Raw genomic sequence first — 22801 nt, 5'->3', positions numbered from 1 at the left:
TATCGTTCAGAGGAAGGCGATCTTAACAGTAACCGATATATCGTACAGAGCCAGGCGATCGTAACAGTTACCGATATATCGTACAGACGCAGGCGATCGTAACAGTTACCGATATATCGTACAGAGCCAGGCGGTCGTAACAGGTGCCGATATATCGTACAGAGGCAGGCGATCGTAACAGTTACCGATATATCGTACAGAGGAAGGCGATCGTAACAGTTACGGATACATCGTACAGAGACAAGCGATGTTATCAGTTACCGATATATCGTACAGAGGAAGGCGACCATTACAGTTACTGATATATCGTACAGAGGAAGGCGATCGTTACAGTTACTGATATATCGTACAGAGGAAGGCGATCGTTACAGTTACTGATATATCGGAAAGAGCTACGCGATCGTAACAGTTACCGATATTTCGTACAGAGCCAGGCGATCGTAGCAGTTACCGATATATCGTACAGAGACAGGCGATCGTAACAGTTTCCATTATATCGTTCCAATAAAGTGATCGTAACAGTTACCGATTTATCGGATAGAGGCTTTTATAGTTTCTTCTATTCGTATATATAAGTGTATGTTTATAACACTGCGTTTGAAGCACAACGACTACATTCATCTTTATTTACAAAATGAGTGGAAGAAAAACGGCATGACTTATTCTTACTGAAACCTGCATATACAAAGAACAACTAAAAGCGATATAAAATATCTACGCGAACCAGTGCTATAGCGGAGGGATACCGTTGCGCTGCCAATGTTAAAGTAGTACATCGTTAGAACATCGGCGGGGCTTCAGTACTACTTCGGTGGTATTCGGTAGTACTACGGTATCACATCGGTACCAGTACGGTACACATTGAAGGAGAGCCGCCGATCCATTGCAGGTCGCTACCGATGCTCTACCAACATTAACGAAACCATACCGGAGTACTGCCAATGTACTGCCGTTGTAGTCCCGTTGCTCGCTCCGGCAGCGCTACGACGCAAACTCAGTTTCAGCATGTTCAAAATATTCTACCGTCGCCTGCCGTTGCTAAAATGTTCGCCGCAGTCCTGACGATGCACTACCGTGCTTAGTGATGTGATACCGTTGCGCTGCCGTACTAGTACCGATCCCTGCAAATCGCCAAATGTGTGCTCAGGTATAGCTCCGGCGACTCAAATCGGCTAGGTGTGGTAGGCCCTTTATACAGTACAAGTACATGATACTTATGTGATATGTACTATTCGTGCAATGTTGTTCACTACTGGAATGAATACAGACAGTTTAAACGACTTGGCACACAATCTCTTGTTTGTTTGTTAGATGTGGTAAAGTGATTCCTGGAGTAAGTACATTCAGAGAGCTAAGGGAATGGTATGTCCTGGTTTAAAGGTGAAGAAATTTAAAACCTGGAGCTTATCAAAGCAAATGCGAGCATAATATAAGACTTCCCATTTACGTAAGGCCGTATACCGTAGTCCAGCATCAGATTGAGTCAATGGTGACATTTAGAGATACCCGCTTTCCTTGCAGTCTCGGTATCTCTCGTTGAAACGAGAGATAGGAGATGTCGGCGTACTTCTCAGCTATCCAATATAATGTAAGACAAAAGGTTTGCTAAAGTAGTAGGTCCCCTAGACTTACTACTGTAGCAACAACGACGATGTCAAGAGATACGTCAAGGCCATGCTGGGAGACGACAATTTCTCATAAATACATGTACCACTTGAGAAATCAAAATTCACTTTCAGATAGTGATGTTTATAACATGCAGCCCCGAATTTGTTTAGCAAATTAGGGCACAATTTATTAATAAATATATAATCAATCAAAGTAACTAAAATATTGGATTTATGTCAGGAATTTCCTCTGCCACGGTTATATTGTATTTTTGCTTTGTTCTGAAATATGTTTTAGTTCCCTTTTACAGAACACCAAACATTTGGAAACCATCTTAAATCGTTTCCAACTGTTCCGTTATCGTTGGACTAAGTTTAACTACATGCACCTCTACCAAAACTAAGGAGAACGCTTCTGAATAACGATAAACACTTTTTTACTGATGTTTACAAACAGTTTTATCTGTACGGGTTTTGAATATTTCATGTTTTTCTGTATATACTGGTTTGCATATTTAAATGTTTTACTATCTGATAATTCGACGAAATCAAACATAACACAGAAATAAACAGCGTAACACATATAAATGACATATTTTCCAAACAAATGGAATGTTTTTGTTTATTTTCAATTTAGTAAATATTATTAGTTATCTCTTGGTTAGGAGGGGTCTACGAACGGGATCAATCTTCTTTTATTTAATTTCTGCAAAATTATAAGTTGCTTTGTCAGTTTGACTATATACTTGACTGCTACTCAAAATAGCCCTACCGGACATCTTGTCGGCAATATTTCGGACAATACACAACCACATTTGTAATAAGTCGTAGGCTATATCATCCTGTGAATAATTGGCAAACCTCAAACGCTTGTGTGTGTCAGTCGTCATCTTTGCTGTTATGATGAGATATTCTAGTTTGAGTTATCTCCCATTGCACGTGCTTTCCCGACAAGATATCCAATCAGAGGGAGTGTTACAAATTAGAAAGGTGACACATGTCCTTAGTTTATTTCTAATGAACACTGTTTATCAAGGTACGTATCAGCAACAGGCTATGTCGGTCGCCTTCCCACGACTGTTTATCAAGGTACGTATCAGCAACAGGCTATGTCGGTCAGCTTCCCACGACTGTTTATCAAGGTACGTATCAGCAACAGGCTATGTCGGTCAGCTTCCCACGCTCATCCATACTGAGCGTACATCTTAACTGACGGCGATCTTGTGGTATAACGGCACAGCCAGTCGGATGGGTACGGTCGGTTATGTCAAAAACAACGACGTTTATACAAATATAAGGCAACAAAGGTGCCATAGATATTTTTGGAAACGAATATTTCACTTCACTTTGGGATTCGATCTATCGCAAGCCCCCCCNGATAAGATTTTGAGATAGAAAGAAATAGCATCTCCTCCGATTACAGCACTGGGATAGACAGAGATCGTTCTGAAGTACCGACTCCGACATCACATGGGACAACAACGAACAGTCGTGTATATAGACATTACAGAGCACATCGAATAGTACTGAATTAATTTTATAAACACAAAACTGCGAAAGATGGACGTGTACGATGTTCGAAAATATAATTGGATTTTTCTAGTTCATTAATGTACAGCCAATAAGAATGCAATCTTGGTGACAGATTCATTTTAAACAGAATTCAATCGTTATATTTACATTCCCTCATACGACCTGTCTTTTATAAATTAGTCGGATGAGCTTAATTTATATTTCCTGCTGCCGCAAAACCTCACTGGTCCAATTCTTGGAACAGCCACAGACAATCTTTTCAAACAACAGTGGCCATTAACAAATGTTACCAGGCGACAATGGTTAAATGATCTGATTATAGGTGCATGATGTGTGTGGTTTGATACCTTGGCACTTGTTTCTGTCAATCAAATTGTCTTCACTCGTTGACGTACACAAAAGAAGGACGAATAGGTACACTTAGGAGGAAAGTTTCAGAATACATTCAGAGCAGCAACATTGATATTGTTACTAGACGCGGCATTTGATGAGGAATCAGAGTTAAACATCGTCCCTTTATCATCATTGGAGGATATAAAGACGGACAGACAACCTAATGACAGAAAGACGGGATGATTATGTACGTATTAGTACCATGCTGTGTTTGTGTCTCAATCGTACATGTACATATCGTGACAGCACCATGCTGTGTTTGTGTCTCAGTCGTACATGAACCTATCGTGACAGTTCCATGCTGTGTTTGTGTCTCAATAGTACATGTACATATCGTGACAGCACCATGCTGTGTTTGCGTCTCAGTCGTACATGTACCTATCTTGATAGTACCATGCTGTTTTTGTGTCTCAGTCGTACATTTACCTATCTTGATAGTATCATGCTGTATTTGTGTATCGGTCGTTCATGTACCTATCGTGATAGTACCATGCTGTATTTGTGTCTGTACCATGCTGTGTTTGTGTCTCAGTCGTACATTTACCTATCGTGATAGTATCATGCTGTATTTGTGTCTCGGTCGTACATGTACCTATCGTGATAGTACTATGCTGTATTTGTGTCTCAGTCGTACATGAACCTATCGTGACAGTACCATGCTGTGTGTGTGTCTCAGTCGTACATTTACCTATCGTGATAGTATCATGCTGTATTTGTGTCTCAGTCGTACATGTACCTCTCGTGATAGCACCATGCTGTATGTGTGTCTCAGTCGTACATGTACCTCTCGTGATAGCACCATGCTGTATGTGTGTCTCAGTCGTACATGTATCTATCGTGACAGTACCATGCTGTATTTGTGTCTCAGTCGTACATGTACCTATCGTGATAGTACCATGCTATATTTGTGTATCAGTCGTACATGAACCTATCGTGACAGTACCATGCTGTGTTTTTGTCTCAGTCGTACATGTACCTATCGTGACAGTACCATGCTGTGTTTTTGGTACCTATCTTGATAGTACCATGCTGTGTCTGTGTCTCAGTCGTACAAGTACCGATCGTGATAGACCATGCTGTATGTGTGACAGTACCATGCTGGATTTGTGTCTCAGTCGTCCATGTATCTATCGTGACAGTACCAGGATGACTTTGTGTCTCAGTCGTACCTGTAACTATCGTGATAGTACCATTCTGTATGTGGGTCTCAGTCGTACATGTCAGTACCATGCTGTGTTTGTGTCTCAGTCATGCATGTATCTATCGTGCCAGTACCATGCTGTATTTGTGTATACCATGCTGTATTTGTGTATACCATGCTGTATTTGTGCATCAGTCGTACATGTACCGATCGTGACAGAAAGACGGGATGATGATGTACGTATTAGTACCATGCTGTGTTTTTGTCTCAGTCGGACATGTACCTATCGTGACAGCACCAGGCTGTGTTTGTGTCTCAGTCATGCATGTATCTATCGTGACAGTACCATGCTGTGTTTGTGTCTCAGTAGTACATGTACCTATCGTTGTAGTACCATGCTGTATTTCCATGCTGTGTTTGTGTCTCAGTCGTAACAGTACCTATCGTGACTATCGTGACAGTACCAGGATGACTTTGTGTCTCAGTCGTAACAGTACCTATCGTGACTATCGTGACAGTACCAGGATGACTTTGTGTCTCAGTCGTACTACCATGCTGTATTTGTGTATCAGTCGTACATGTCCCTATCGTGATAGTACCACGCTGTATGTGTGTCTCAGTGTACATGTACATATCGTGACAGCACCATGCTGTATTTGTGCATCAGTCGTACATGTACCTCAGACAACCTAATGACAGAAAGACGGGATGATGATGTACGTATTAGTACCATGCTGTGTTTGTGTCTCAGTAGTACATGTACCTATCGTGATCATGTACCTATCGTGATCATGTACCTATCGTGATCATGTACCTATCGTGATATCACCATGCTGTATTTGTGTCTCAGTAGTACATGTACCTATCGTGACAGAAAGACGGGATGATGATGTACGTATTAGTACCATGCTGTGTTGTAGTCGTACATTTACCTATCGTGACAGCACCCTGCTGTGTTTGTGTCTCAGTAGTACATGTACCTATCGTCACAGTACCAAGCTGTATTTGTGTATCAGTCGTACGTGAACCTATTGTGACAGTACCGTGCTGTGTTTTTGTCTCAGTCGTTCATGTACCTATCGTGACAGCACCATGCTGTATTTGTGCATCAGTCGTACATGTACCGATCGTGACAGAAAGACGTGATGATTATGTACGTATTAGTACCATGCTGTGTTGTAGTCGTACATTTACCTATCGTGATAGTATCATGCAGTGGTTGTGTCTCCGTTGTACCTGTACCTATCGTGATAGCACCATGCTGTATATGTGTCTTGTATGTGTGTCTCAGTTCTCAGTCGTACATTTACCTATCGTGACAGTACCATGCTGGATTTGTGTCTCAGTCGTACAGGTACCTATCGTGATAGTACCATGCTGTATGTGTGTCTCAGTCGTGCATGTATCTATCGTGATAGTACCATGCTGTGTTGTGTCTCAGTCGTACATGTACCTATCGTGATAGTCCCATGCTGTATTTGTGTATTTTGTGTCTCAGTCGTACATCTAACTATCGTGATAGTCCCATGCTGTGTTGTGTCTCAGTCGTACATGTACCTATCGTCGTATATGTACCTATCGTGATAGTACCATATCGTGACAGTACCATGCTGTATTTGTGGCTCAGCCGTACATGTACCTATCGTGATAGGACCATGCTGGGTTTGTGTCTCAGTCGTACATGTGCCTATTGTGACAGTACCATGCTGTATATGTGTCTCAGTCTTACATGTACCTATCGTATGCTGTGTTTGTGTCTCAGTCGTACGTGTACCTATTGTGACAGTACCATGCTGTATTTGTGGCTCAGCCGTACATGTACCTATCGTGATAGGACCATGCTGTGTTTGTGTCTCAGGCGTACAGTTACCTATCGTGATAGTACCATGGTGTGTTTGTGTCTCAGTCGTACATTTTCCTATCGTGATAGTACCATGCAGTGTTTGTGTGTCAATCGTACATGTACCTATCGTGAAACGACCATGCTGTGTTTGTGTCTCAGTGGTACATGTACCTATTGTGACAGTACCATGCGGTATATGTGTCTCAGTCTTACATGTACCTATCGTATGCTGTGTTTGTGTCTCAGTCGTTCATGTACCTATCGTGATAGTACCATATCGTGACAGTACCATGCTGTATTTGTGGCTCAGCCGTACATGTACCTATCGTGATAGCAACATGCTGTATGTGTGTCTCAGTCGTACATGTACCTATCTGTATGTGTGTCTCAGTCGTGCATGTATCTATCGTACATGTACCTATCGTGGTAGTACCATGCTGTATTTGTGTCTGTACCATGCTGTGTTTGTGTCTCAGTCCTACATGTACCTATCGTGACAGCACCATGCTGTGTTTGTGTCTCAGGCGTACAGTTACCTATCGTGATAGTACCATGGTGTGTTTGTGTCTCAGTCGTACATTTAACTATCGTGATAGTACCATGCTTTATTTGTGTCTTATGTGTCTCAGTCGTGCATGAACCTATCGTGATAGTATCATGCAGTGTTTGTGTCTCAGTTGTACATGTACCTATCGTGATAGTTCCATGCTGTATGTGTGTCTCAGTTCTCAGTCGTACATTTACCTATCATGAACCTATCGTGATAGTATCATGCAGTGTTTGTGTCTCAGTTGTACATGTACCTATCGTGATAGTACCATGCAGTGTTTGTGGGGCAATCGTACATGTACCTATCGTGATAGGACCATGCTGTGTTTGTGTCTCAGTCGTACATTTACCTTTCGTGATAGTACCATGCTGTGTTTGTGTCTCAGTCGTACATGTACATATCGTGACAGTACCATGCTGTATTTGTGTCTCAGTCCTACATGTACCTATTGTGACAGCACCATGCTGTGTTTGTGTCTCAGTCGTACATGTACCTATTGTGACAGTACCATGCTGTATATGTGTCTCAGTCTTACATGTACCTATCGTGACAGTACCATGCTGTATTTGTGTATCAGTCGTTCATGTACCTATCGTGATAGTACCATGCTGTGTTTGTGTCTCAGTCGTCCATTTACCTATCGTGACAGCACCATGCTGTGTTTGTGTCTCAGCCGTACATGTACCTATTGTGACAGTACCATGCTGTATATGTGTCTCAGTCTTACATGGTACCATGCTGTGTTTGTGTCTCAGTCGTACAAGTACCTATCGTGACTATCGTGACAGTACCATGCTGTATTTGTGTATCAGTCGTACATGAACCTATCGTGACAGTACCATGCTGTATTCGTGTCTCAGTCGTACAAGTACCTATCGTGACTATCGTGACAGTACCATGCTGTATTTGTGTATCATTCGTTCATGTACCTATCGTGATAGTACCATGCTGTGTTTGTGTCTCAGTCGGACATTTACCTATCGTGATAGTACCATGCTGATGCTGTATTTGTGGCTCAGTCGTGCATGTACCTATCGTGATAGTACCATGCTGTGTTTGGGTCTCAGGCGTACATTTACCTATCGTGATAGTACCATGCAGTGTTTGTGTGGCAATCGTACATGTGCCTATCGTGAAAGGACCATGCTGTGTTTGTGTCTCAGTCGTACAAGTACCTATCGTGACTATCGTGACAGTACCATGCTGTATTTGTGTCTCAGTCGTACATGTACCTATCGTGACAGTACCATGCTGTATTTGTGTCTCAGTCGTACAAGTACCTATCGTGATAGTACCACGCTGTATTTGTGTCTCAGTCGTACATTTACCTATCGTGACAGCACCATGCTGTGTTTGTGTCTCAGTCGTACATTTACCTATCATGAACCTATCGTGATAGTATCATGCAGGGTTTGTGTCTCAGTTGTACATTTACCTATCGCGACAGTACCATGCTGTGTTTTTGTCTCAGTCGTTCATGTACCTATCGTGATAGTACCATGCTGTGTTTTTGTCTCAGTCGGACATGTACCTATCGTGATAGTACCATGCTGTGTTTGTGTATCAGTCGTACATTAACCTATCGTGACAGTACCATGCTGTATTTGTGTCTCAGTCGTGCATGAACCTATCGTGATAGTATCATGCAGTGTTTGTGTCTCAGTTGTACATTTACCTATCGTGACAGTACCATGCTGTGTTTTTGTCTCAGTCGTACATGTACCTATCGTGATAGTACCATGCTGTATTTGTGTCTCAGTCGTACATTTACCTATCGTGATAGTACCATGCTGTGTTTGTGTATCAGTCGTACATGTACCTATCGTGATAGTACCATGCTTTATTTGTGTCTCAGTCTTACATGTACCTATCGTGATAGCACCATGCTGTAGTTGTGTCTCAGTCGTACATGTACCTATCGTGATAGTACCATGCTGTATTTGTGTCTCAGTCTTACATGTACCTATCGTGATAGCACCATGCTGTATTTGTGTCTCAATCGTACATTTACCTAATGTGATAGTACCATGCTGTATTTGTGTATCAGTCGTATATGTACCTATCGTGATAGTACTATGCTGTATTTGTGTCTCAGTCGTACATGTCCCTATCGTGACAGTACCCTGCTGTATTTGTGTATCAGTCGTATATGTCCCTATCGTGATAGTACCATGCTGTGTTTTTGTCTCAGTCGTTCATGTACCTATCGTGATAGTACCATGCTCTGTTTGTGTCTCAGTCGTACATTTACCTATCTGTACATATCGTGACAGTACCATGCTGTATTTGTGTATCAGTCGTACATGTACCTATCGTGATAGTACCATGCTGTATGTGTGTCTCGGTCTTACATGAACCTATCGTGATAGTATCATGCCGCGTTTGTGTCTCAGTTGTACATTTACCTATCGTGACAGTACCATGCTGTGTTTGTGTCTCAGTCTTTCATGTACCTATCGTGATAGTACCATGCTGTATTTGTGCCTCAGTCTTACATGTACCTATCGTGATAGTACCATGCTCTGTTTGTGTCTCAGTCGTACATTTACCTAATGTGATAGTACCATGCTGTATTTGTGTATCTGTCTTACATGTACCTGTGTTTGTGTCTCAGTCGTACATTTTCCTATCGTGATAGTACCATGCAGTGTTTGTGTGGCAATCGTACATGTACCTATCGTGAAAGGACCATGCTGTGTTTGTGTCTCAGTCGTACATGTGCCTATCGTGATAGTACCATGCTGTATTTGTTTGTGTCTCAGTCGTACATGTACATATCGTGATAGTACCATGCTGTGTTTGTGTCTCAGCCTTACATGTACATATCGTGATAGTACCATGCGGTGTTTGTGTCTCATTCGTATATATACCTATCGTGATAGTACCATGCTGTGTTTGTGTCTCATTCGTATATATACCTATTGTGACAGTACCATGCTGTATATGTGTCTCAGTCTTACCTGTACCTATCGTGATAGTACCATGCTGTGTTTGTGTCTCATTCGTATATATACCTATCGTGATAGTACCATGCTGTGTTTGTGTCTCAGTCGATGTACCAATCGTCATCATTTTAAATCAACCCTGATTTATTACAAATCAATATGGTTTCAATAGAAGTACTGTGTCATTGACCCTCCTTCTCAAATTGAGAACAGTGTGTCTATAAACGGACCCCAATGGACACCACATCAAAACCATAGCACATCAGATCTGTCTCGTCGCGGACGCCTCATGTCAAATCTAGGGAAAAAACATTCCAGTGACAGTTGTCAAAAATATTAAGATATGGTTTAGAAGAAGGTCGTTTTTTTATTAACAACGTTCTTGAAAGGAAAGCATATAAATACCTCAAATATTCCTGAGATGAGCCGTGAAACCATGCATTCATGGTGGGACATACAATATAAATCTAATATACGTAAAACCCTGCTAACAGCTGATCGTATTTGCATAAAAACCGCTACATCGACAAAAGACGTTTGACCTTCGTCAGGGGTTATTTGGTTCTAGTTAATTGAGAGAAATGAAAGCCGGGAGCTCGACCCTTCCACTAGAACAGGTTAAATGTCCGTCAAACTCGGACGTTCTTTTTGGCAATTAATTAGATCGTTCGTGAATTTCCATTAGCTGTTACATATGCAGAGGAAATGTAGTGTCGTTTTAGACCAAATCCGTTTTATGTGAAAGACATCTCGGTGTTTTTTCGATCTCAATCAAAAAGTAGGAAATGCCCGACTTTTGAAAGAGTCAACAATTCTTTACTAAAACACAGAGCGTGCTTCGAAGCTGTCAGATGGTTGAATAGATTCAAAGCTGTCGATCTCTACGACAGTGAGCGCTTCGTATTTGATACGAAAGTATATTAAGTGACATGCAACTATCTCAATCAAATAGTAATCTTGATAGAGAAGTGAATTATAGTCCTGATCTAATTCGACGGCCAAGGCCTAGGGCTGCATGTGTTCATGCGATATGCCGAGTTTTCTTGTAGTCTGCAACCAGGAGAAAATTGACCTCCAATGTACAAAATGAACCTGCATCGATCCATGTTACTTACGTACAGCACTGCATTGTGGTTGTGTATTCTGCGATCCTTCTTCATGTCAGTCTTTCGTGTAAATCTGGTAATCCGTCATACAGCTTACCAAACAGAAACTGTGACATGTGTGGTTTTTTGTGTGTGTGTGCTGCAGGGGGTCGTGAAATGTTGTCGAGTTCACTACAATATCATTATGCATCGGTCAGTGGGATTCAGAATGACGCCATTTTGTCCAGCGGTCCCATCCATTGCTAGCATTCGTATTTGACGTTGCATGGCGTAAAGTCTTTATTTGATCCTTATATCCTCACAGGGTAGTTTGCTTTTTACTTTCTCCATAGAAACGTTTGTCTTTATGTCACGCTCTGTTGTCACTGTCTTTATGTCACGCTCTGTTGTCACTTGTCATAAGATCGTACTTGTGATGCATCGAACTTTGACCTTAGTTTTTTTACCGTTTAGCCGGTGTCACACAATCACTTGATCGTGTTTGTGGCACGATCTGTAAGATTAAAACAGGAAGCAAAGTCAATAACAGGGAAGAGCGCACATTTTATTGGATTTGTGGTGTGTCGTCAGTTTACTGGCAGTGTGCATTCGTTAGCTTGATCGTCTGTAGAATTGATTGAGATTTTCATTGCTTGTATTCTCAATCTCGGATTTCACACTTAAGCTGTGGCCCCCGGTTTTTGTTTATGAATTTAAGAGCTTTTAATAGATGCAAGGTTTCATTTTGTTTATTTTCTGATCATAGAACTTGTACCTTAACGCATTTGGAGTGCTGTGCACCAGGCCCTTGCTAATATGTTCAAAGTAATCACAGCTCAACGCTGACATTTTTTAATAACAACATAGTCGGTTTGTCAAGTCACAACATATAGTGAGTCGCGTTTCTGACGACAACTAATTTACTTTCACCCTAAATTGAACACGCATATTCAACTTTTAATTTACTGTGATTGTTTGAATTGGTTGATATGTCTTTATCACAAATATAAAAAGTCTATTTAGAGATCTGTTCAGAGCTATGAACTTTAACTAACATAACCGGCAAGCATTGGAGGGTGGCATGTTCATATCGACATGTGTGGATCTTGTTCTTGTTGCTGTTGGAAAGAATATATAGTAGAGAATAAAGAAGCAAGTTCTTAAGTTATTAAAAATAAAACAACAAGAACTCAAGATTAGCCGGTAAGCCTTTTTTATTTTGGTGTCTTCCGGCGGTCGTTCTGGTGTAAGTGTTGGTTTATTTGATAAAGGACACTTTCCTTTGTCGCTGTAACATCTTCTCTGAATATTCCATTGTTTCCTGTGATAAAGAACACATGTAAAAAGTTGAATCAATGTAGTAGACGTTTGAATCAATGTAGTAGGCGTTTGAGACACATTTTTACAAGCATGTTATTTAAAATTGCAGGTGCCAATCTAAGAACTTGAAGCGAATATTGACATTATTTAGGTTTGATTATTCTAACACGAGAAGTATCCAAGTGTAAGACACCGCGTTAAATAAGAAAATTGAGTACTGCAGAAAGCAGGTCACCGTTCTATTATTTGTTGATATTGAAGGAATATTTCAGTGTTGAGTGTCGCAAAGGAACTAAGAGTAAAACGAAGTGTTGCTACAGTGTATCAGTGTTGTATCAGTGTATCAGTGTATCAGTGTTATATCAGTGTGTCAGTGTATCAGTGTTGTATCAGTGTAACAGTGTATCAGTGTTATATCAGTTTGTCAGTGTATCAGTGTTGTATAAGTGTTGTATTAGTGTATCAATGTTGTATAAGTGTTGTATCAGTGTTGTATCAGTGTTGTATCAGTTTATCAATGTTGTATCAGTGTTGTATCAGTGCTGTATCAGTGTATCAGTGTTGTATCAGTGTTGTATCAGTGCTGTATCAGTGTTGTATCAGTGCTGTATCAGTGTTGTATCAGTGTATCAATGTTGTATCAGTGTTGTATCAGTGTATCAGTGTATCAGTGTTGTATCAGTGTTGTATCAGTGTATCAGTGCTGTATCAGTGTATCAGTGTTGTATCAGTGTTGTATCAGTGTTGTATCAGTGCTGTATCAGTGTATCAGTGTTGTATCAGTGTATCAATGTTGTATCAATGTTGTATCAATGTATCAGTGTATCAGTGTTGTATCAGTGTTGTATCAGTGTATCAATGTTGTATCAATGTATCAGTGTTGTATCAGTGTTTCAGAGTATCAGTGTTGTATCAGTGTAACAGTGTTGTAACAGTGTATCAGTGTATCAGTTTAACAGTGTATCAGTGTTGTATCAGTTTATCAGTGTATCAGTGTTGTATCAGTGTTGTATCAGTGTATCAGTGTATCAGTGTATCAGTGTTTTATCAGTGTATCAGTGTTGTATCAGTGTATCAGTGTTGTATCAGTGTGTATCATTTTATCAGTGTATCAGTGTATCAGTGTATCAGTGTTGTATCAGTGTATCGGTGTTGTATCAGTGTATCAGTGTTGTATCAGTGTTGTATCATTTTATCAGTGTATCAGTGTATCACGGCTACCAGAGTTAAGTCCGTCTTTCCAGCTTTCATCATGTAGTCGGCATTACTTTTTCGTGAAAGCAACATTTAATTCAAACAAAGCGGGAAACGGATGTTAGGTTACACTTATCAGATTTCTTTCTTGCAAGACCTGAGTAAATGTGCTCGGGAATCTTTATGTATGGGGAAACTGGAGTATGAGGAGAGAGAACCGGATGGTGGGCAGGCAACGTTAATCGTCAGAGACCGCCATACATCACAACGTATATCGTCAGACACCGCCATATATCACAACGTATATCGTCAGACACCGCCATATGTCACAACGTATATCATCAGAGACCACCATATATCACAACGTTTATCGTCAGACACAACCATATGTCACAACGTATATCGTCAGAGACCGCATATGTGACAACGTATATCATCAGACACCCCCATATGTCACAACATATATCGTCAGAGATCGCCATATGTCACAACGTATATCGTCAAAGACCGCCATATGTCTCAACATATATCGTCAGACATCGCCATACATCACAACGTATATCGTCAGACATCGCCATATCTCACAACGTATATCGTCAGAGACCGCCATACATCACAACGCATATCGTCAGAGATCGCCATATGTCACAGCGTATATCGTCAGAGACCGCCATAGATCACAACGTATATCGTCAGAGATCGACATATGTCACAACATATATCGTCAGACATCGCCATCCATCACAACGTATATCGTCAGACCCCGCCATATGTCACAACGTATATCGTCAGAGATCGCCATATGTCACAACGTATATCGTCAGAGACCGCCATTCATCACAACGTATATCGTCAGACACCGCCATATGTCACAACATATATCGTCAGAGACCGCCATATGTCTCAACATATATCGTCAGACATCGCCATACATCACAACGTATATCGTCAGACACCGCCATATGTCACAACGTATATCGTCAGAGACCGCCATACATCACAACGTATATCGTCAGAGATCGCCATATGTCACAACGTATATCATCATAGACCACATACATCACAACGTATATCGTCAGAGACCGCATATGTCACAACATATATCTTCAGAGATCGCCATATGTTAAACGTATATCTTCAGAGACCGCCATACATCACAACGTTTATCGTCAGAGACCGCATATGTCACAACGTATATCGTCAGAGATCGCCATATGTCACAACGTATATGGTCAGACACCGCCATATGTCACAACGTATATCGTCAGATACCGCCAAACATCACAACGTATATCGTCAGAGACCGCATATGTCACAACGTATATCGTCAGAGATCGCCATACATCACAACGTATCCTCAGAGACCGCCATACATCACAACGTATATATCGTCAGATATCGCATACATCACAACGTATATCGTCAGAGACTGCATATGTCACAACGTATATTGTCAGACATCGCCATATGTCACAACGTATATCGTCAGAGATCGCCATACATCACAACGTATATCGTCAGACATCGCCATATGTCACAACGTATATCCTCAGAGACCGCCATACATCACAACGTATATCGTCAGGGATTGCCATATGTCACAACGAATATCGTCAGACACCGCCATACATCACAACGTATATCGTCAGCGACCGCATATGTCACAACGTATATCGTCAGACATCGCCATATGTCACAACGTATATCGTCAGAGACCGCATATGTCACAACGTATATCGTCAGAGATCGCCATATGTCACATCGTATATTGTCAGACACCGCCATATGTCACAACGTATATCGTCAGAGACCGCCATATGTCACATCGTATATTGTCAGACACCGCCATATGTCACAACGTATATCGTCAGAGACCGCATATGTCACAACGTATATCGTCAGACATCGCCATATGTCACAACGTATATCGTCAGAGACCGCATACATCACAACGTATATCGTCAGAGACTGCATATGTCACAACGTATATCGTCAGACATCGGCATATGTCACAACGTATATCGTCAGAGATCGCCATACATCACAATGTATATCGTCAGACATCGCCATATGTCACAACGTATATCGTAAGAGACCGCCATACATCACAACGTATATCGTCAGACATCGCCATATCTCACAACAAATATCGTCAGACACCGCCATACATCACAACATATATCGTCAGTCACTGCTATGTCACAACGTATATCATCAGAGACCCCATATGTCACAACATATATCGTCAGAGAACGCCATATGGCACAACGTATATCATCAGAGATCGCCATATGTCACAACGTATATCGTCAGAGACCCCATATGTCACAACATATATCGTCAGAGAACCCATATGTCACAACATATAACGTCAGAGACCCCATATGTCTCAACATATATCATCAGAGATCGCAATATGTCACAACGTATAACATCAGAGACCGCCATATGTCACAACGTATATCGTCAGAGACCGCCATACATCACAACGTATATCGTCAGACATCGCCATATCTCACAACAAATATCGTCAGACACCGCCATACATCACAACATATATAGTCAGACAGCGCCATACATCACAACGTATATCGTCAGAGACAGCAATATGTCACAACGTATATCGTCAGAGATCGCCATATGTCTCAACATATATCGTTAGACACCGCCATATTTCACAGCGTATATCGTCAGACACCGCCATATGTCACAACGTATATCGTCAGAGACCGCATACATCACAACGTATATCGTCAGACACCGCTGTACATCACAACGTATATCGTCAGAGATCGCCATACACTACTGGAGCATATGCCATGAAAAAGCAATGAAATGCAACCAATGAAAACTCCCATGAAAAAGTCAATGAAAACGTCAAATATTCATGGCCATTATTTTCAATATCGTTATGAAAAAGCCATGAAAATATGATGAAAAATGCATCAATGAAAATATTTTTTCATGGCCATGATGCCACCATCCATTTCATGGCCATGATTTTCAGCAGGGGAAAATCATGGCAACGAACTGATTAATTCCATGGCCATGAACCAAGAAACTATCATGGCCATGAACCAAGAAAACTTTCATTCATGGCCATGACAACGTCAAATATTCATGGTGCCATGATTTTTTACCCCAAATTTTAACATTTTCATAGCATTTTCATTGGTTGTCTGCAACAATCCATGGCCATGATATTTGAGTATAATCATGGCCATGAAAAATTTCAAAATTTTTATCGGTAAATTTTTATGACCATGATAAACGGATTTTTATGACCATGATAAACGGTAACCTAGCCATGACACTATTTAACTTGAGCACTTCAAAACTATTTAAACCTCATTAGCTATTCATTAGGTAGCTAATTAAGTACTAATTAAGTAACACAACAAAACATTTGTACAGCATAATTATGTATAATAAATGGACGGAATTAGGTACGATTATCAAAGCACTTGCCAACTATCATATCATAAAAAAATGTACAATTTAGACTGCCTAGAAAGATTGTTGGGATTATCCAACTCTTCAGGTTTGATTCAATTACTAGTTGATTTGGAACTCAACTGCAGCCCCATTGAATTTGTACCAATAACATCCAAATTATATAACATCCTTTGAAAAAAAATAACATTTAAAATTCACATATATATTTACATGTATACTGACTAGAAAAAAATTCAATTTGACTTGAACGACAGCACTAGGACGGAGTTTCCTGGCAATACATACATGTACATAATAATATCCTTCATTCCTTGACTGTGTTGGACGGAGTTTCCTGGCAAGACATACAATGTACATAATAATATCCTTGCATCGACTGACCTTGAGTTAATTTAAAAACTATATCTATTAGTATGTCAGACTGACGTGGTGCCCCAGCTTCGTTTTTGACACTCGAGTATATGTTTTTCAGTAAGGTATACATATATGCAAGACTCGGTATACATTGGAAAGGCAATTCAATAGATTTTCCAAGACGAGACCTTGATTTTGACCTTTGACCTTGAAGTCACGAACCCAGTTTTGGTTCATGACACACAGCATTATGCTGTTACCGGTTATACATCCATGCCAAGTTTCAATTCAATATTATGCAACGGTTGAGGAAATATATGTCCCACACAAGCAATTTTCAGAGACGGGGCCTTGTTTTTTACCTTTGACCTCGAGGTCACGAACTCCGTTTTGGTACCCAACACTCTGTCTTATGCTGTTAACAACCATGCCAAGTTTGAATTCAATACATGCAACGGTTCAGGAAATATGTCCCGGACAAGATCTATCTTATCGGAAAGATGGAGCGACGGGCGGACAAGGGTAATTCTTAATGCCCCCTCCATTTCGAGTTGGGGGCATACAAAACATTCACATACATGTATACCAGCTGGTATATGCACAGACTGAAAAATTGTCCTTGCACAACTGCGCAAGTTCAAAATGATCCCTTGTGTAAATGTACTGACTAGACAAAATGTTGCGGATTCAAATGTTAAAACTACAGCACAAGTCTGTATCCATTGCATCCTGGTTAGATCGAACTGAAACGAATACCTAAATTCAACATTCGAATATTCCTAAGCAACATTCAAATATTATTCAAATATTCGGGTACAATATAAAACAGTTTATCTTCAGTTGTCAACAGTGTCATGCATGAGTGATTTAAACAATCTTGAAAAATTATTTTAAAATGCATTAAAATACTTATTGCATGCGAACCATTAAGGAAATGGTAAACAATACTGCAGCTCACATAATTTGTGATAAAAGTTGACAACAAATGCATTAAAACATGAAGATGTATTTTAAACCGAATATTTGAATACCAAAAATAGCATTCGAATACTGGAACTAACTATTCATTCGCGAATATTTCGTTTCAGCTCTAATCCTGGTATTGCATGTTAGTATATGCAATACATAATGATAATCTCCCGTTAAATTCAGAGAACATTCGCATATATAAACACAAACAAGAATTGTTCACCATGTCCGAGTTGGAGCATACGAGTAGCTGCATGTACGTATATCCATGACATTTATGCTGGTAAGTATTAATATCATCAGTCTGAATCGGAGCTGGATGAGCTTGACTCTGTTTCCATACCATTACCCTGACGGAGGTAAGTAATGACATTTTTCTTCAATCTTATTGCCACAGCATCATGGTCATGGATTTTGATTTGACCAGACGCAGATACTGAGAAATCGGTTTTCCCGATGGCACTGACTAAGTACTCCATCCCAGACTTTTTCAGTTTTTGAACATCTGTTGGATTCAATTTCAACATTTCTTTGGTGAAGCTTTGAACAACTTTGAATTTTGTTCCAGACACTTGTCCCACAGGACTTTTGCAATTTTTGATGGTGTTTCCATGTTCATCTAGTATTCCAAAATACAATACGCCATCCGCCCACTCCATCACAGCCAATTTGAAATTGGTTCTTCCACCATCACAAGCTCTCTCTGCACTGTCACTTGCCTGTAATTGTAAGTGATGAAAGAATTTAAATTCAATACAAGAGGTCCAAGGGGCCTTAAGAGTAAAGATGCTCACCTTGTAATAAATGTGGCCCACAAAAACATAAGTAATAAGTGATAAGACAGTATAGAAAGAATACCTTGTAACGTGTACTTAAGAGAGTAAGATCTAGACGAGGGACGTAATCCGGAGACATCAACAAAATAAGGAAACAAAGGAACACATATAACAGGACAACAAAAACCTGACAGGACAACATAACCTCTATCAAACCAGAGGTGAAATCAGGTGTTTGCGATGGGTAAGCATTTCCTACCCCACATGTGGCACCCGTCATGAGGTCCCTTGCGTCGAAATAAGGAATATTTAGCGGCATTGACCAAATATATTATCCGATGTCATATTGGCAACGGAGACACCGTAAGGATGTACTAGATGTTGGTGAAGATTAATGAAGATATGACCCTAACGAAATTTGTCTATATATATTGGCTATTCATGAGCATGTACCACACACAGTTTTAAGATCTAGCAATGAATTGTAGGGTAAATACAACCCAAAATAAAAATTTCTGTAATTGCCTATATTTCCTAACAAAGTAGGTCACGGTGACCAAATTTTGGTATGGGATATATAAGCTGGTAACATATACAAATCTGAATCCTCTTTGCCTACCGATTACTTAATTGCCAAGTTTGATCAAAATTGTTCAAGTGGTTTTTGAGAAGTTGTGTAAAGAAAACATTTACGGACGGATGACGAACATCACTCAGTCGACCATGACAAAAGTTCACTTGGCCCTTTGGGCCAAAGGGCCAGATTGGCAAAAACAACACTATTTCATGTGTCTGGTGCTTTATATTATTTGGGCTTCTCTCATGTGTATTTAATTCTTCTTACCTTTGGTTTTGGATTTATTCCATGATCAGCTGGTTCAAACATCTTAAGTCTTGACCTTCTCCACAAAAAGAGGTTTTTTGCTCTAAGATCCGAGACACTCCCTTCTTTATCATAAAGTTCACTGTTACAATCCACATATTGGAATAGTTTTATGAATGTCACTTCTGCAAATTTTTGAAAGCAACCAATGATGCAATTCCAAGTCTTTCATTATTCTGACTGTAGAAAGTAACTTTAGATCCCAGTTTTATTACTTTCTCGTTCTGTGTACTTGCTGTAGTTAGCGATGTTTGTTTCCCTTTCAGTCCCTTTTCTGGTGTTGGTTTTCCTTTTGGTCCCTTTTCTAGTGTTCCTTTTCCATTCAACCCTTTTTCTGGTGTCTTTCCCTTCAACCCTTTTTCCTGCAAACTTTTTGGTGGCGTTCTTTTTTTTGACATCTGTTTTTGTGGCGTTTGCTTCTGTGGGGTGACTTTTCTGGGCGTGCCTAATGTTTTTTTTTTCTGGTGTTCGTTGACCATGCATTTGTGCAGCCAGACTCTGTGGGGCTGAAGTTTCACGCGTAGTATTTTTCTTGGTCTTCCGTTTACCTTGTTTTTTGTCTCGAATGTATTTTCTGCGATTTTGAAGGCACATGCCCAGGTGTTTCCATAATATACCATCACTGACACCATTAAGTTCTTGTATCTCTCGCATTTTTGTAAGAAAGGCCCCCCTCTTCCTCGCTGGTATAGCATGAAGGACTGGGGCTTTTTGCCAGATATGTGCAGCCATTGCTGCATCTTTTAGCTTGGTGTGGAATTTACAGTGGGATTTTTTCCACTTCTGTCCTGATGTTTTTCTTTGTGGGGTGAGTATATTCTCGGCATTAGAAGATGAAGTGGACATGAAACCGGCTGATTTCTGCGGAGTGGAACCTTTATGCGGAGTGGAACCATCTGTGATATGAGAATCCTGACTGCTTGTAGAAGATTGGTTACTGTTCTGATGCTGCAAGAGGATCTTCCGAAACAGAAGTCTTTCCTTGAAAGAACATTCACGCATCAAATCCATTATGTCGTCATTCGTTAGATTCAAGAGTGTCTCCATGTCAATTACACTTCCTAGGGAAAAAATAAATTGTAATGAGTAAGTTGTGTTGTTAAACCATGAATAAACAAATTACGATGCACAGCGGACAAAGATGACCTTGACCCCCCGACCTTGAGAATTTACACAGGTGACCTATACATCATTGCCTACAATATACTAATATACATGTGTATACAAAAAGGCAATACTTTTTGAGATAATTGGAATGACAGAAAAATTAGCCAATGTAGCACAAAGCGCCCCCTAGTGGCGCCGTTAACTTACCGATTTTTTGTTTGTTCCAAACTTTGAAAAACATGCACCAGGGATGATATATTTCAAATATCAATCGGCCTGTCGGTTCGGTAGAAGAAGAAATTATGGAACTGCACGCAATCAAGGGCAGGTTTAAACGAAACGACCACAGCCTTTATAGCGTGTACCGTTTAACAAGCTGGTTCCGTAATTTCGAATAACCGTGACCTCGCAAGATTTTTAAATGACGGTCAGGACAACAAGAAGGAATAATTTGTGTCGTGAAAACATTGGATGGATATTACCGACTCACGTTGAACTTTGCACAACGGTAAGTGGTTATACTGCATTATTAAATGTTTATCTTTGTCACTGTGTCTTGTTTTATAATCAGTGCTGGCGTTTTTAATGACAATTTCGGATTTTAAACCAATTGAAGTTCTGCCTCAAATCACAGCGGAAGCCTGCTACGTGTTTATATTGACTTCCGATAAGATTCGGTATTCGCCATATAATAGAAAATGATAAATATCAGTATAGGAAGCGTTAAATCGTCAATATTTGCGAATTACAGAGTCTTATGTTATAGGACTACCTGAGGGGCCAGTCCCTTTTCGTTCGCAAATCTGAAACCCCTTCACCTAGCTAGGGATACTTCCTACCAAGTTTGGTTGAAATCTGTCCAGTGGTTCACGAGAAGAAGTCGTTTAAAGGAAAAGTTTACAGACGACGGACGGACGGCACAGGATACCAATAGCTCACTTGAGCTAATAAAATCCCCTCATTTTGTGCAAAATTATTTAGAATCAATATCCTCTGATTTACAAATTTCCCCTTTAATTTGGCACGTCGATTTAACCCAATAACACCAAATAACTTGACGATTTACCCAATAACTAGCCAAAAACTCTGCGATGTATACCCAATAAGTCAATAAATTTCAATATGCTTTTCCCAAAAAACATTGAATAACATACAGAAAAAATAACATTCTAAAGATCTGAAGTAAATTTTCGCCATTATCGGTCTGTTACTTACAAACGGTGCAATTTATTTTAATATTATCGTATTCAAGTTAACACATAAACAGAACTTTTTGTTATATTTGAGTTATTTGATAGTTATTGGGTAAATTGAAAAGTTATTGGGTAAATCGACGTGCCCCTTTAATTTCCTATTCTGTAAATCTGGGCGAATCAGCTCATTTCAGAAATCCAGGGGCGAAACAGCCCAGGACGAACGGGACATGGAAGTTGGGCGAAAAACACACTGGGCGAACGGGATTCCGGAGGAACTGACCCGGATTCCACTGGCAACACCAATTATAAATGAAAATCGGCAGTTTTTTTTTTTTTTTTTTTTATCGAAAAGTGACCGAGCATTGGTCCAATGAGTAGAATCTAGGCCCATTACCGCCGGCCTACGTGTCGACTTGAGGAACAATAATATTCGGATTCTTGTCAACAAT

The sequence above is a fragment of the Mizuhopecten yessoensis genome, unplaced genomic scaffold, assembly GCF_002113885.1.
Source record: "Mizuhopecten yessoensis strain PY_sf001 unplaced genomic scaffold, ASM211388v2 scaffold2423, whole genome shotgun sequence".
NCBI classification, from domain to species: Eukaryota; Metazoa; Mollusca; class Bivalvia; order Pectinida; family Pectinidae; genus Mizuhopecten; species Mizuhopecten yessoensis.
This window is presented reverse-complemented; position numbering follows the sequence as displayed.